The sequence below is a fragment of the Meriones unguiculatus genome, chromosome 10 (assembly GCF_030254825.1).
Source record: "Meriones unguiculatus strain TT.TT164.6M chromosome 10, Bangor_MerUng_6.1, whole genome shotgun sequence".
NCBI classification, from domain to species: domain Eukaryota; kingdom Metazoa; phylum Chordata; class Mammalia; order Rodentia; family Muridae; genus Meriones; species Meriones unguiculatus.
Window position 1 is genome coordinate 4,739,760 of NC_083358.1, and position 17,057 is coordinate 4,756,816.

At 52.3% G+C, this 17,057-nt stretch overlaps 1 long non-coding RNA gene across 1 annotated transcript; it reads right to left on the minus strand.

The window, feature by feature from the left end:
- Positions 1-3,022: 3,022 nt before the first annotated feature.
- Positions 3,023-4,797, minus strand: LOC132656791 (uncharacterized). Its single transcript, XR_009594502.1, has 2 exons — positions 4,657-4,797; positions 3,023-3,285 (listed from the first exon to the last, which is right to left on the minus strand). It is a non-coding gene; the product is annotated as an uncharacterized LOC132656791 (long non-coding RNA).
- Between the last annotated feature and the right edge of the window lie 12,260 nt (positions 4,798-17,057).

Genomic DNA, 17,057 nt, shown 5'->3' on the forward strand with positions numbered 1-17,057 from the left:
ACTGACCTGTGTGTGGATGTTTGTGGTGAAAGCATGCAATTCTTAGATATCAGGGATAAGCAGGGTGAACTGGAACTGCACAGAGCCAGGGTTTTATACATGCTTGGCGTCAGGCTGGTATAAATTCACACTGCAAGGTTTTCATTTTAGGGTGTGAAATGTAATCCCCATGGAAACCTCAAAAATAGCTATAGAATATATACATATGGAAATGAGCAGGGACTAAAGTGTCTCAGTAGGAAAAACGAACCTCATGCTACTGTAATGTGGAAAAAGAGACACCAAAAATCCAACAAAGCAAATAGGAGACAGAAAGTAGAATGTCAGGGGTCTGTGTGTCCTCATCACATTGCTTCAAAGGCAAGTGGACAGAGTCCTCCAAACAAACACAGAGATTGGCACCGTGGATAGGAAATCCAAGGTCCAACCGTGTGCTGTCTGCAGAAGACTGAGCTCCAAGGACACAGATAGATTTAAAGACAAAGAATAGAGAAGGACGTTCCATGTAATAAGAGCAGCGTGGGGAAAGTAAGCCTTCAAGAAGTCTTCTGAATTCAAATTTTGTATTTGGAAAGGATTACAGGAACACTAAAGACGTTTAAGCTGGTAAAAGGTTCCCAGCAAGAAGGTGCGACAGCTCAGCTGTCTCTGGACCTAAGATACAATGACATGAGTGAAGCAAACCCTCTAGGACTGAAGGGGGAAACAGGCAACCCCAGGAGCATATGGAAACTGTTTGTTTGTTTGTTTATTTTTGAGACAGAGTTTCATTTTGTAGACCTGACTGTCCTGGAACTCACTCTGCAGACTAGGCTGGCTTCAAACGAACAGAGACCCTCCTGCTTTTGCCTCTTGGGTGTGCGCCACCCCCACCCAGAAGTCTTTAATACCAAACTCTCCACAAGAAGAGAAATGAGTTGTAAACCACACAACACTCAGCTAGACCTGACGGGCCTGGGCCGAGTGTGCCACCCAGTGTTAGCGTGAGCGGGGGCTTGCATGTACTTGGAGTTGGATTAGTATGAATTCAGGAAGCCTCACACATAGAGCCCCAGAATATATACACAGAAGTCTCTGCCCAATAACACCAACACGGGTCACAAGTGAAACCCGGTGGATTCTGACAGATACACACCCACCGAGGGTCCTCTCTGCAACCAATGCAGAAACAAGGAGAGAAGAAAAACTGGAAAGTTCACACATCTGTGGAAATTAAATTCCACATTCTCACAGTTAACGGCTCAGAGAGGAAATATAGTAACACATGGAAAGATATTTGACACCAGGTATCATCAGGAAAATGCAAATTAAAGTTCACAAAGAGCCGTTGGTACCCTGCATCCATTAGGACACAGCCTGGTGTTCCTGGAGGTGGCATGCGGGAGAGACATGGGTGCTGATGGCGATGCTGGAGGATGGGGAGCTTCACTGGTGGGAGGTGCTGGGTCTCAGGAAGGGATGAAGCTGGGAGCCGGGTTGCTATGGAAACCTGAGCCTAAACATCAAGCTGGAATCACATGGTGCTCATGGAGTCACTTCGAGTTTTCCCCAGGTGGGAGGGGAAACGGAGATTTCCACTGGTGTGTGACCATTCTCTGCACAGCTGCAGGGCGGGAGGTACAGCTAGGAAGGGGTGGGTGATCTCTCTGCAGCCTGGGCATTGCAGAGGGTCCGTTGCAGTGGCCTCGAAGGGTGGGGGGAGCCCACTTCGCTGCTGGCTTGCTGTGTAATATTGGACTCACAGCTTGACTTTTAGGGGGCTCCTGTTTCTGTGTTCTCAAATACGGAGCATGCACCTTTCTGACCTGGTGCCGTGTGTTTCCCTGCCGGCCTGCGGGTGCAGAGGACATTCCGCTGAAGGCAGCCTGCATGCTTCACCAGCTCACCAACCCATGCTCGAAGTTTGTTTTGCACTCAGCATGAAGCTACGCGTGTGCGTGTTCCCTGGAGAGCAGACTGTTTCCACAGCCGAGTATATGCTGAACAGAGGGCAGTGGTTGTTCCGGCTGCTTTAAAACCCTGAGGCCAGGAGGTGGGGTGACTCGGTCCTAACTTCTCATAGGCTGGATCTTGTTTTCTGCTTAGCCTCCGCCATCTTGAATGGGAATCTCCCACAGCAATCCTGAACAGCTTGATGCACATCCCCGCTTTCAAAAGGCTTCTCCCAGTCACACAAACCGAACAGAGCCTGGTAAGCGAAGCTGAGCTAGCTGCCCTGCCTCCTTTCCCTCCAGCGGAGCCACTGACCTGGACCACACTCATGGAAGAGGGTCCCAGCTTGCCTCGCCCACTGAAGACGACCATTCACCCTGGGAGCTGGAGCCTCATCTCCAAGGGAAACAGGCTTCCCACTGCCTGGGAGGCCATGAGGGAAAGGTGGAGAGGAACGTGAGGGAAGGGGCTATCCTTCCACCCAGTGAGGCTAAAGACACATGGATCCCTCACAGTTAAAGAGCACTGGGTGTGGGGGTGCAGGCCGAAGCAGGAGGGGTACAAGTCTAAGGCCTTTCTGCCTGCACAGTGAGTTCGAGGCTCGCCTGAATAACTTCAAAGTGTAAGGAGGGCCAGGTGTGTGGCTACTGAGTGTTTGCACAGTGTGCCCAAGGCCCTGGGTTCCAGGCTCAGCTCGGCAAAGGAAAAAGACAAAGCGAAGTCAAGTTATTACGCAATCATGTAGTTTTCTCTTTCTTTCTTTCTTCCTTTCTTTCTTTCTTTCTTTCTTTCTTTCTTTCTTTCTTTCTTTCTTTCTTTCTAGATGGAGTCTCACCCCATAGCTCAGGCTGACCCTGGTTTTTAGATCTTGCGGCTTGCTCCTCTCAAATGCTTCAATTCTAGGCGTGTACCACCATGGCCAGCTAATTTTTCTTTCATTATGGAAAACATGTCCGCTTGAGTTGTTAAGCTTTATCCCCTGACGAGGCTTAGCCTTCTGTGTATGCCCTGGCCTTGAGTCTAGACACACATACACATGTACCTGCCACAGAACATGCAACACTCCCTCTAAATGACGTGCCGTGTCTGCTTAAATTCTTAGTTCATGTTTTATTTAAGGTTGTCACAGTACATACTGTGCTACTGCCTTAGTCAAACGCAATGAGAGTGCAGTTCAGAAAAGATGACCCTGGGGTCAGTAGCTGCTATTATTTACGTCTGAACCCTCCTCCGCTCCTCTGGAGGATGGCACGACCTCTCCTGCAGACCATGGGGGCGCAGGAAGCAGCTGGAGAATGTCGCCTCCTCTGTTATCACTGTTGCTCTTCCCCCTGCATGCAGTGTCCAGGCCCACTGAGAAAACACGATAAACCCACATTGCTAATGAGACTCACAGTTTCCATACCGTGGAGGGCTCCTGAACTCACAGAGGGATTCCCAGACAAACAGGACACTGTGTGATTCACAGACATTGGACATTCTCTGGGTTATTTAAGTGGACTCCATTTCTAAACTGTCTGGAAAACATGGGATCTCGGGAACTCAGTTTGCAGCTAAAGGGGGCATGGCACGTGCTGGATCCTGACAGCTCTGGAAGACTGTGGGCTATGTGGCTAGGACAGGGAGCTGCCCTCTTAGGCTGTTGACTAAAGAGCAGACGTGTCAGGAAAGGAGAGAGGCCTCAGGCTGCAGAAGGACTGAAGCTCAGGCTATCTCTGTCTCTAGGAAGACGTGGGAGGTGGTTTCCTTGCTCTGGTACCATTCTCTTTGTTACTGCCGCACTCCTGTGATTCAGGAGGACAAGGCCGTCTTGAGTTTTATTAGAGCCAGACCGGAGATTCTAAGGTGTGAGCTGAACATGAACAGCTATAAGAAAAGCAGAGAACGGTGCCTTATTAATAACGGTTTTCTAGAGGCACAGAACCAACATGTGGACGCATGTGTTTAAAGGGGGTTCACCAGGTTGGGTTACACCATATGAGCTGGGTAGAGCCACAATGGCTTTCTGCATGCCAGAGAGGCCGAGAACCCGGAAGCTGCTCAGTCCCAGGAGCTGGACACCTCAGCAGTCCTAACCCTGTGCTGAAAGTCTGGGGTCTTGGAAGCTCCCGAGGGAGTCGCTGGTGTTGAGTGTATACTGAAAAGCTAGCAGAAGCTGCAGTGTGGCAAGCAGCGGCTCCATGAGCAGTGGACATGCTCAGGTAGGAAAGGAGCTTACAGGGGCGGCACAGCCTCCCCAGGAGCCTTCCACCCAAACAACTACACACACACACACACACACACACACACACACACACACACACACGCATGCTCCAGGTGTTGTAGCATCAGCAGTGATGGGGGAAGATCTGCTCATTCTGAGTTTTGAAAGTCTCCCCAGGTGACGGTGACGTCATCTCAATGTGACAGAACGGAAGGTTCTCAAGACTAAGAGAGTTGAGGCGAGGGGCAGCTGTGGACAGCTCTGCAAACCAGAGTCTGGTGGGGTTCCTGCCACTGACTGTCAGATGCAAGAAGACCTGTTCTCCACTCACCCTCACGTGCGGCACCTCCTGTGCTCGCCTCTGTGGGTTCACCCACTCTACAGCCAGTTCTGCCACCGGCACCGGCATGGCACCACACGCCAGCCCAGCCGGCGCTCTCTGTTCTATCCAGCCCTGGAGACGGTGTCAGAGTGCTCAGCTCAGCCGGCAGCACCTCACACCTCACAGCTCCTGGCCTTACCTGAGCTTCTGGGCAGCAGGCTGTGGGCAGAGCTTCCACACCCTCGACTTGGGTCCGGGATGAATTTGGCAGAGGAGAACTCAGGGCAGTCCTCGCTTGCATTGACTCCTTTCCGAAAAGGGAAAAGAATGTGGAAGGACAGGGAGAGGGCTACCGTTGAAGAGACGCTGAGATCAAGGCAAGAGTGAAAAGGCAGAATTCCAAGGAAGCCCCCCCAAGCCTCACTGTCCAGCCCCCCAAAAGCCTTCAGGATCACATGGTTTGGAGTTTAATGGAAGTTCTGTTAGGCAGTTGTGATGGCAACACAACTGGATAGAGACTGACTGACTCCACCTCCTGCCCCAGCCTTTCCCAGAGATGAGGAAGGGCTGGACTCCAACCTGCAGAGTCATGGCTGTTGCCTTGGCAACCAGCCTGGCCGAAGCATTCAGGGTAGTGGGGTGGGCGGGGGTGCTTCATCCGAACAAAAGCCGTTCCTCCTCCTCACTCAGGAAACGACGAGGGGTCAGGAGCTCTGTGGCAGGGCCTAGGATTGTAGACCACAGGTATTTTTTAACTCTTATGCTTTATAGTTGCAAAAACAGCAGTGTGTGTGTGCATGTGCGTGTGTTCGAGCACACACATTCGCACGCACACATATGTACAAATGCATGCATGTGTCTTGCATGCTTGTCTGTGCATCTGAGCCTCTGCATAAGTAGCTCCGCATTTAGGGGCTTTTGAAGCATTTCACGGGGGCTTTGGGTGAGGTGCTTTCCACTTAGGGCGTGCAGGCTGGCGTGTCACTTGGTCAGGCGGTTCTCAGGGGCCTCTTGCCCACTCTTGCTCACTCATTGGCCCTGAGCCATCCAGCAGGGTGAAAGAGTGTTCACACGGCTCTGCTGACCCTCCCTCAGCCTGCCATCCTCTCCCCACTGTGGGCAGTGAGCTCTGGCCAGCGTCAGGGCCCAGCTTCTGCGCTGAACCCTCTTGTGCAAGCAGCAGAAGGCCCGGGGTTTGGACTGGAGCAGGCGGCAAGCAAGGAGACTGCGAGCCTTGTCCTCGGGGTGTGCCCTGATCAAGTCACTCAGGCTCTGAGATCCAACGTCTTCACCTATGAACTGGAGCTGAAAACACCTCAGTCTTGACGCTGTTGCTGAGGAGGTAAGAGGAAAGGAGAGCATGGATGGAGCCCTGGGACTGGGGGAAAGGGACGCCCACGGGGCCCTGACAGCTCATCACCCTGTCTGTGCCAAGTCAGGACATTAAAGCCATGACTGTCTCATGCTAGGGGGAAGCCAGGAAGAAACTGAGACTCCTGATCTCCCAAGCCATCTTCTCCCGGGAGCATCTGTCCAGATGAGCACCATGAGTGTGAATAGACTGACACATCCCGGGGAACAGAGGGTGGGCAGGCCAGAGCAGGAGGGCGCAGGAGGGCGCAGGAGGGCCTGCTCTCTGCTCAGTGCAGTGAGAGCTGAGTGAGTCCATGAAAGCATTCAGATGTGAAGATGAGAGCAGCAGGGCTCCCTTGGGATTCTGGTACCCTAAGCTACAGGATTCCAAACAAAACCAGTGAGTGATTCTAACTGGACGAGAGTGGACTGGCTTGGCCCTGCCCTGCCCTCAGATACTAAGAATGCCTTACATCAGGGTCACTGAGCTGTGTTCTCTGGCCAACAGTGTGAGTCACCAGCCCCTGAGGTCATTTTGGCTCCAACTCAAAGTAAACAGGGCATTGAGCAGAGTATCAGGTGAGACGAGAAGGCTGGAGGGACAGGGGGAGGGGCGTGTGCGAAAGGGAAGAGAAAGACCTAAGCCGAGAGCCCAGTCCCCGGGTGGGCACACCCCTGCCCAGACCAGGCCAGCATGGTGGATGAAAGCCTTAGCTTCACCCTGTGATGGGGCCAGTGCGGCGAGTGGTTTGCAGAAGGAATGTGACCAGTGGATACACCAAGACTTTCTTCTCTTTTGCTGTTGTACCAATTATTTCCCCATTCCCCAGGGAGATCCGAAGGGAAACCTAAAACTGTCCCCACAGTCCGCCCCACCCCCTTCATCAAAGCCTTCACTTGTTAGAGTGTGGGCCTCTTCTGGAGGCCCCTGGGTTCTCCCGAGGCCCAGAGGTCCCGTATCTACAGTTCTAACCCTAGCCTGGATTAACAGGCTGACGTCTGGGCTGTGCAAGCCAGGTCCAATTCACCCAATGGATGATGCCTAGAGACAGGCACGGTGCCCTGGACCCAGCTCTCCCAGTAACCTTTCCACCCTCTGACTTCTCATCTCTGAAATGCTGGTGCGGAGCCTGACTCCTCCGCCCTGGGTGTGAGGGACAGCTTGCAAGAGGGCCAGGGTGCTGTATCCTGCCTCAGAGGCCTAATGCCCTAAGGAGACCCAGCCACACAGCCCATCCCCATTGGCAGGGGTGCCTGACAAGCGTGTCCTGGAAGTCCTGAGCGTTCACAGGACCCACACATCACAGAGATGCATGATAAGCTGCCAGGAGCCCACAGGATGGTGGGCAAGAGGCCAAGATTGTCCTGGAAGTAGCCCGTAGGCCTGAGAGAAGCCTCCTGTCAGCTTCTCTGTGGCTGCAGGGTTTATGGGCCTTCCGGCACTTCAGCACACGTCCCGAACGGGAGCTGCAGAAGATGTTTGCCTTGTGAACTCCCACGTCCTGCCCAGGGCTCCCCCAGTGTCAGGAGGCCCCAGCCTCTTCAGAAACACAAAACACTCTCCAAGAGATCCAGAGAGCCATTTCTCCAGGTCAAATTGTGATATGCTTGTCCCCAGCTGCCTCGCCTCCTTCCTCCTGATGATGGATCTCCTTCCTCCTGGTGACGCCGTTTGCTCCATGAGTGGGGCCTCCCGGAAGGTGGGAGCTTCTCACCGATGCTGTGTGGTCCCAACACCCACTCCATTCCAAAACAAATGGAAGCAAGAATGGCCTGTGGCCACCCAATAAAACACCAAGTGTGCTCATTGGCCCCCACCGTGTGGGGCTGTGTGCGCCTGTTAGCAGCAGGGGCTTCTGGGAAACTGCAACAGGCTGCCAAGCCTTCATCAAGCAGATGGAAAGCCAAGGATGTACTGTTCGCCTCCATGCAGGCTGTTCTCACTGCCTGGGAGGGCCCTGGGCTCTAGGTCATTAAAATGCGCAAGTTGCCCTGCTTATCAGGACCTTTGAGCTGAGAGAAGCTGAGAGGAGGGACAAGGAAACAATGGACTGGATTACTCTCCCTGGGGACTCTCTCTTTACTTGGAGAGACGGGCACACCTAGACAAAAGCTGTGCCTGGTGAGGGACGTACAGAAAGGCAGCTGTTCTTTCTCCACGTGCCCCCACACCCACACCCAGAGTTTTGGGTAGATGTGCACTGCAGGGAGGTGTGTGGGCGCTGGCTACAGACCCCCTCAAGCCCAGGTGCCTCCGGGCGGGGGTGATTGGGAAAGCAGAGGCCTCCACCGTTCACCGGGTGCAGACACTCTGGGAGGAGGCCGTGAGCCTCACTGAGCAAAGCAGGAAGGAAGGCCAGCGGGCCAGGAAGTGCGCAGAAGTCTTGCCCCGTGGAACACACACTAAGTCACGGGCTAGTGACCTGGCAGACTGGCAGTAGCCATGGCACTGCCCCGGGTCCTCACTGTTGTGCAGAATTTGGGTTAGTTCTGAAGGACAGTCAGGATCTAAGAGCATCAGAAGAGGCTCTTCACATGGGAGGATTTATAGGACCAAGGAGCCTAGGTGTGAAAACAGAAAAGTTAGCAAGATTTAGAACTTTCTCTAGGGAGAAAAAAATGACATGAAACTTGCAGATTTTTCTGTTGTGATCTGTTAAATTAGCTTAAAACATTAGAAGTGGATACAGTGTGCTACAATTAAAGTAGAAGGTAAGGGAGTTAGTCCTTCCTGTTAGAAGATAGTCACTATTTTATTAGGTTCGGTAAAGCCTGGGCAGCATAAAGTTCAAAGCAAACACTGTCCAAATGGCTGCTGATTCCCTGTCAGCTCCCTCTCCATCTCTACCACAGGCTAAAAACAAAACAGCGCAGAGATAAGCATGGCTTGCTGAGGGAAAGGCGTTCACACACCCGTCCAGAGCCTTCTAGAGCCTTCGGGAAAGCCCGCTCCGGAGGCTGGGGCTGCTGCCTCCCCAGCTGGCTTCCGGGGGCCTTCCTCTGGATTCTGCCTACTGCTCACTCCCATCAGATCATCCCATGTGTATCCTCGGATCAGTGTGCTCAGACTTGAGGGGACGGCCAGACCCCTCAACAGTTATGAGCGGCCTCGTGCCAGCCTGCGTGCAGGTTTCTTCACACACTCAGACCACCACCGCGGCCACTCACCTGCCTCAGTTTCCGAAGGTCCGAAATACTTTGGCCAAGGAGCCATAGACCTAAAAATGTCTTGTGAGATCCATAGCGTGCACACTGCAAGAAAACTCAACAATATCGAAGGCTGTCCGGCAACAGAGAGCCTTGTCCTTCCCGATTAGGACCCTGACAGCAAAGCTGCCAAAGGCACATGAGCTGGGAGAGTGCCCGGAGCTGCTGGCGGGTAGACCTCCATTCAGCAGCGCCGCACAGGCCCGGACCCGGACCTGAGGCTTCTGGTGGCTGCGCTGGGCGTGGGCTGGGGAGATGCCACCTCGGAGAACCCTTCCTGGGAGCAATCCCAGTGGGGCTCGTGGAAATCCCACTGCACACAGGCGGCCCTTCAGCTTCTCACCCCAGAAAACCCAGGCCAGACTCTACCGAAACAGCACCTGAGTTACTCTTCTAGCCTCGGGGCTGCAAAGCCGCTGCGCCTTCCTCTGAAGCAGAGGAGGACAGCAGGGAGGAGACATGTCTTCACCTGATTCCGCAGCACCAACCGTGCCTGGAGCAGCCTGGAACGGCCTCGCCACCCTCGGGGGGCAGCTGGGCATGACTGTCCAGAGCACTCCCTGCCTTCCTGGGTGCTGTTTCCCCTGCCCCGTCTGGCCATATGCACGCACATGCTTGCACACACACCTGCCTATGTAGATATGCATGCTGTGTAATATATGCTTATGTAAATACGTCCTCGTGTAGGCACAAGGAAGCACGCCACGAGCACCGTGCTCTCTACCTCGGATCCTCCAGGATGAACACACTCATGAACATACAAAACACACAGCTTCTTACTCTTACGTGTCCGTCCTCCTGTGTAAGTGTTCTGCCAGCGCCGCGCCCCACAAAGGCAGCCACAGGGACAGAGGTGTAATCAGAGGATGTGGCGCCACGCATGGGGCTGGCTGTGACAGGAATTCACGGTGACTGGACTGAGGGACGCGGAAGGAATTAGCGGGGATATGTCTGTCCTGTGAGCTGGAGTGAACGGACTGCGGAGGGGTGTGGCGAGCGCTATGCTGTGAGAGGCTTGTGAGTGTCGGGGACCGTGGAAATGCCCAGATCCACAGCTGATGCTCTCACGGTTGTCGGGCTGGGAAGCCGAGCCTCTCTAACACACACACGGCCCTGCCCACTCACAGAACTCTGCTTTTCGCAGGATTACAGCTCTCGGGAGCTGAGGAAGCTTTGTAATACCACCAAGAGGCAAAAGCAAGACAAAAGTACAGACATATCCTGGGATCCCGAGTAGGGCAGAAAGTTCATAAGCTGAGAACGTACGTCCATCTAAAGCCAGCGTGGCAGCGTTTGCCAGCACAGCCCCGCCTGTCGGCTATGATGTGTGCGCAGGGAGCCTCTTACACTCCCATTGCTGTGGCAAATGCCACGTAAGGGAGGAGACATTTATTCTGGCTCACACTTTGCTGCGATGATCTCATCACAGGGGGAAGAGGGGAGGTGTGATGGTAGGAGCTGAGGAGCCTGGTCACATGGCATGCGTATTCAGGAAGCTGAGAGAAATGCAGCTGGTGACCAGCTCAGTTTCTCCTTTTCATTCAGGTGGAGCTGCCACAGTCACAGTAGATTGTCACCACTCAGGTAAACCCCGCCGGAAAGTCTCTCTCTCTCTTTCGCTCTCTCTCTCTCTCTCTCTCTCTCTCTCTCTCTCTCTCTCTCTCTCACACACACACACACACACACACACACACACAAGTGTCTCCTAGGTGAGTCCAAATCCCAGCCAACTGAGAAGATTAGCCATCACACACAGTCACACGACCCAACCCTAGCCAGACTGGAAAATGACTGTCTTTTCTCAGTGGTGCTGTGCTACAAACAGTAAGCACTGTCATTCTTTGTAATGCTGACACTGTGGGGCTGGAAGGGTGTCTCAGCGGCTATGAGCATGTCCGGCTCTTGCAGAACACCTGTGTTCAGTTCTCAGAATCCACACAGTGGCTTACAGCCATTCGTAACTCCCGTTCCAGGAAACTATGGGCCCTTTTCTGGTTTCCACAGGTATCAGGTCCACACATGGTATCCATCCATCCATCCATACATACATACATGCAAACATACATGCAAACATACATACATACAAACCCATCCATCCATCCATCTATATATACATACATACATACATGCAAACATCCATCCATCCATCCATCCATCTATACTTACATACATACATACAAACATACATCCGTACATGCAGGGGCTCACGCATACCCATAAAATAAAAACAGATTTTTAAAAGATGGTTTTGCTATTGTGTTATTAGAAGCCTGACTTCTGCTTTCAGCTACATTTTATTTTCAAGGATTGCAGTAAATGGTATTGATCTGGATTTCTGTTTGCGGTGCCCCTTTCCTTTTGCCTGGTGTGGGTGCCTCTCTCACTGCCTACAGCTCTAGCCTGCTGAGTTCTGCTGGATGCTATTTGTTAACACCACGGTAGGTTCCTGGTGGTTCTGGCAGTCATGTTTTTATCCTTCCTCAATTCAATCCTAACCAAAAAAAATAAAGATAAAAGAAGAAGAAACTGAGCATGGTAGAGTATGAAGAAAAAGCCAGCCACAGACAGCCACAACCTTTGTCTGGTTGTGAGCTCTCCTGGCACAGTACAAAAACAGTCTGAGCTACAGAGTCACCAGACAGTGTGGTGCAAACAGCCCTCAGGCAGGGTTGTAGCAGTCCATGGGGGGTGGACAGCTGTGATCCCGCTCCTGGGGTGCACCCAGAGGAAGCCGGAGGTAGATGGAAACATGATTAGACCCAACATGGAGACACATTTCTAACAGAGGATCTTGCAGGCCTAGGATAATGCTTCCTCCTTGTTCTGCTTCGGGGCAGATTTCAGCTCTTTGCGGCTGATGCATGACTCCAGGTATTGCAGCAAGAGGGGAGGGCCCAGCCCTCCAGGTACTTCTGAGAGCTGCCTGTGTGTCTGCCTGCTGCAGCACAGAAACAAGAGTAGAGCTTAACAATGTGGCTGAAAGAAAGAAAGAGACAGGGACAGGGGGAAGAAGGAAGGGAAGAGGGGGTACAGGAAACGAGGCAGCAGGGGGGAAAGGGAAGAGACAAACTTGGTCTGATAATCAAAAACCAGGAAAAGTCTGAGAAACGTTCTCAGCATGAGGAGCCAGAGGAGGCCACTGACTCTGGTCTGAGGACTGTGAAATTCCATGTGTTTGTGATGGGCGTTGGGCACGTTAAGGATGTGAGAATGAACAAAAAACACAGCAAAGGCATGAAGGTGAACACTGGATACAGCACGGACATGAGGATGGACACTGGATATTGTAAAGACATGAGGATGGACACTGGATATTGTAAAGACATGAGGATGGACACTGGATATTGTAAAGACATGAGGATGGACATTGGGCATGGTGAGGACCTGAGGATGGATGCTGGACATGGTGAGGACCTGAGGATGGATGCTGGACATGGTGAGGAAGTAGGGATGGACATTGGGCATGGTGAGGACCTGAGGATGGACACTGGGCATAGTGAGGACATGAGGATGGATTCTGGACATGGTGAGGACCTGAGGATGGACACTGAGCATAGTGAGGACATGAGGATGGATGCTGGACATGGTGAGGACATGAGGATGGACACTGGACATGGTAAGGATGTGAGGATGGACACTGGACATGGTGAGGAAGTGGGGATGAACACTAGATAAAGTGATATGCGATGGAAAGGTGACATGGTGCCAGCCTGAAGATGGACGCTAGCCATGGTGAAGGCATGCAGATGGACAGTGGGTACATCCGCAGGATGGACTCAGTAAGGACGAGAGGTGTGAATCCAGAGAATGTGCTGTGTCGGCTTCAGGTTGACAATGTGACCATATGGTCACTGGTGCTTTCTGTTTCAGAGGTCAGCATAATTGCAAGTGGAACACTGTCTTTAACTTTGAAATTGTTTTTGTATTTACAGAAAAGATTTTAAACACTAGAATAATGGTTTTACTGTCACAGTAAGATCAGAGTATGGAGACAAGAAACATCTGACATTGGTCAGACCTCAGCTTCCCCCTTCCCCCCTCTCTTCCCCCTTCCCTCCCCCTCCCTCCCCTACCCCGTCCACCCTGTGTGGGTAGTGATGAGGCTTCTGCTCTACATGACACAAAGCAGAAGGAGGGGGTTCCACACCCCTCAGCCAATAAAACTGGGGTTGTTAACCACAATCTGGGTGTTCTGAACCGAAAACTCATAAAACTCAGAGACTAAAGCCCAAGATGGAGACAGGAGACAGAGTTCTCCCCGGAGGATCATTGTCCCAGGCCTGGAGCCTGGAGCCCTTCCGCTGGTCCCGGGTCGTGGGAGGCTGAATCAGAACAGCCAACTGGGCCAGGTATATGCCGTTTCCTTTGCCTAATCCCAACGTGGAGGAATGGTGGCGGGCGAGTCCCACACAGAACAAAAGTTAAGGTTATCTGGAGTGGCTAGCAGCTCGGAGCCCAGGAAGTTACTCCGGAGCAGGACTCCAGCCCCCCTGTGCTCCGTTTGCACAACCCAGCAGGGCAGGCCTTTGTGCTCTGCGCTGACAAAACACATGGTCACACGTCAAGCACAACGCACATGCTGGCTTGCTTGTGGACAGACAGTGCTTAGGGGCTGCAGCCTCCCTCCTCCAACCAGGAGGCAGCAATGTCCCCGTTGCCTTTCCCAGGCTTCCACTCTGGGCACGGTTGGCTTTCCTGTGACTTCTCAGAACGGGAGTCCTGGGCTCTCCAGTGACGTCTGTGTATTCTGGGTCTCACTGGGAGGTTTCCTGTGTGTCCAGCTCTGTGAGAGCTGAGGTAAGAGGACAGATGGAAGGGCCTGCCAAGCTGGGAGGCAAGCAGCCCCGGGCAACATAGCTTTTGATTTCTCCTCAGCAGGCGCATAGCTGCCTCCTCAAGCAACTACTGCAGCTTAGAGCTTCTGAAGCCAAGCGCATGGAGCCCCACAGCTCAGCCCAGCGGCTCACCACAGACTTGGGTCTCAGGTCCATAATACCCCATTACCCATACCCATGCTTTCTCTTCCTTGTTTCCTGAAGCTTCCTGCCTCTGTTCTTATTCCACCTTCTAAGGCCTCAGCCTGTTTTCTGTGCCTGACAGGGCCTCTTGGGCAGTAGCCGCGCCTCCTGGTTCCTCCTCCTGTGACTGCGTACCTGAACACCTTTTTTTATGGACTGCATTCCCTAAAATCAATATTCCTGCTCCCAGAGCAGAGTCTGGAGTTGGGGCGAATGCCAGAATGATGGCGCTATCCAGAATGATGGCGCTATCCCGGTACGGTTTCCCCTTTTTAACGCTACGTGTTAATAGTTGCTGTAGAAAGTTACAGGAAGTGATTTCTCTAACTCATCCCTTCTGTGTCAGTTGGCACCTGCTGTAAAGCAAGCTTTCCTTTATCTAGTTGTTTTCCCAGCTCCCATGAAAGACATTTGCTATTTGAAAGACAATAGTAGCTACTATAATCCAGTGACCTTCACACGACTATATTTGCTGTAGCAAATAGAAAAATTGGTGTCCTGCCCTCGTTATCTTGAACTTACAAGTTGAGGACATAAAGTTGAAAGGCAGCCTCCCTGCTCAATCCTGCACATCAGCAACTAGGATCTGAGGAGGCTTCTGGACTGCCATGCCCTCTGACCCCCTGTGTTTCCCTTGAAGCTTCCGGGTGCTGGGTTTCCAAGCTTAATTAAATCCGTGCAGTCCTTGGATGCAGGCACCCAGGCTGGTATCGGCTGGCAATGGCTGATACCAAACCAATGGTATCGGTTTGGTTTGCTTGGTCCTCTGTTCTTCCATTCTCCTCTGCCAAGAGGGATGTTAGGAGGCAGAGCCTCATCTCACTTTCCTCCCCCGCAGTGGCCTGCCTGGCTCTGCTCTCACTTTTCTATGCACGGAGCTGTAATATCTCAGGTACAATCCAGAGTCACAGGCACCTGTCTTCTTTCCCAGGTTCTCCCACTGCCTTACACGCGTGCTCTCACGGATTGCTTGGTCTGCAGGGCCCTCCCTTCCTTTCCTTTCTGTTTAACTTCTTCTGAGCAGTTGTGCCCTTCTGCACAGTTCACTGGCTGCTATGACAACAGGTGACCTGCCTTGTGTCATCCGTAAACATACTGATGGCTAATAACTTCAGGACGCTGTGGGGTTCAGTGACGAGAGGTGGGCCTGATGGCTAGAGGACTGTTTTGTTGAAACAAAGTCAGACACACAAGTCACAAATAGACAGACAGGGGCTGGAAATACAGCTCCCTTGGTAGAATGCTTCTGGAGCATGCATGATATTCTGAGTTCGGTCCTCAGACCACAAAAGGTAGTTGGGAGGTAAGACCCAGGAGGAATCCAAGTTCAAGGTTGTCCTTAGCTCTATAGGGAGTTCAAGGTCAGCCTGGGCTGTCTGAGACTGTTTAAAGCAAACAAAAAGACAGACAGACAGACAGACAGAAGGACTGGAGATGCAGCTTGGTTGGTAAAGTGCTTGCCGCAATCCCTACCACCCACATAAGAAGTCAAGTATGTTAGTATATGCTTGTCACCCCAGCACTAGAGAGGCAGAGACAGGCACATCCCTGGGACCCACTGGCCAGCCAGCCTAGCTAGAGTAGTGAGCTCCAGCCAATGAACGGCTGTCCCAAAAGACACGTGGATGCTCCCCAAGGACTAACACAAGAAGCTGACCATGGCCTTCATATGTGGACACCCATACATGTACACGACTGTGAGGAGGAGTTGAGACAGGGTTTCTCTGTGTAGCCTTGGCTGTCCTGGACTCACTTTGTAGACCAGGCTGGCCTAGAACTCACAGAGATCCACCTGCTTCTGCCTCCCGCATCCTGAGCCATGAGCCACTGCTGTTCAGCTATACATAATTCACTCTTTAACAACCTCTCACAAACAATCATACATACACGCACAGAGATAGAGACAGAGAGAAAATAGGTAGTTAATCCCTTTAATGTGGCCATGCGTTGAGTAAATTTTTGTTGCTTACGTATAGATTTGTTCTTTAGAGCACTGGTATTCCCTGCTAGCTGGCAGCTTTGCCTTTGTGTGCCCTGCACCTAGTACCCAGCATCCTCTTTACCTGCCTCCTCTCATTTCGTCCTCACATCTCCTTTAAACAGGCATGCTGACGTCTTCGTTTTACAGATGAGATTTACAGAGAATAAAGTTCCTCTGACAGCGAGTGACAGAACCCAACATTCCAACCAGCATCCCAGCTGGGGCTGCGTGGCTCACTGCTTTCTTCTAACACGATTCCCCGTCACTTGGGATGTGTGACAGTGGAACGGGCTCTTGGTACAAAGCCCTCATGCCTGATGCTGTCACAGAAACTCTGAGGAACAGGCTTTCAGGAGACTGAGAGAGAGCCTGAGGACAGGCTAGTTCCCTGTTCAAAGGCTGGAGATCGAATCTTAAAAATCACTGTCCATGTTTGAGAAAGTCACTGAAGGAAGGACAACTAGAGGGTCCAAGGGTCTGTAGAGGAGCCATGGGGAGCGAGTGACTGCCAGCCCTGGGCAGTCAGTGGTCAGGAGCTTTCAGGCCCTGCCTGATTCTGGGGGCACAGGCTCAGCAGGGTTCTGGAGGCCTCGTGGACCCTGAGTTGATGAGTGTGACAGCCCGTTTGTGGTGATGTCAGATGCCCTGCTTGGCTTCTGTTGTGGGAGGGCTGAAGCCACAGGACTCTGGTGCCAGGCTGAGACAGTGAGGTCACTGACAGCCTTGAAGCCACCATTTCATGCCCTTTGACAGAGCGAGCTTCTGACAGGAAGATTTTGGTCTGTGCTCACAAGCTTTTCCAAGTTGCTGGCTTCAGCCTCATGTCTGAGGTTTACAAGGCAAGAAAACCCAAAACCCAGAATCCGGGCAAACTAGCCAAGCTGGTGAGCTCACCACAGTGTCTCTGCTGGATCTGAATTATTAGGCCCTCTGCCATCTTCTCTCCCTTCCCATCTTCTTGGTCTCCAGCTCCATGTGACTCCAGAGCGTCTTCAGCCATTCACCATCAATTATACGTCAGTGATTCTCCTGTGTGGATAT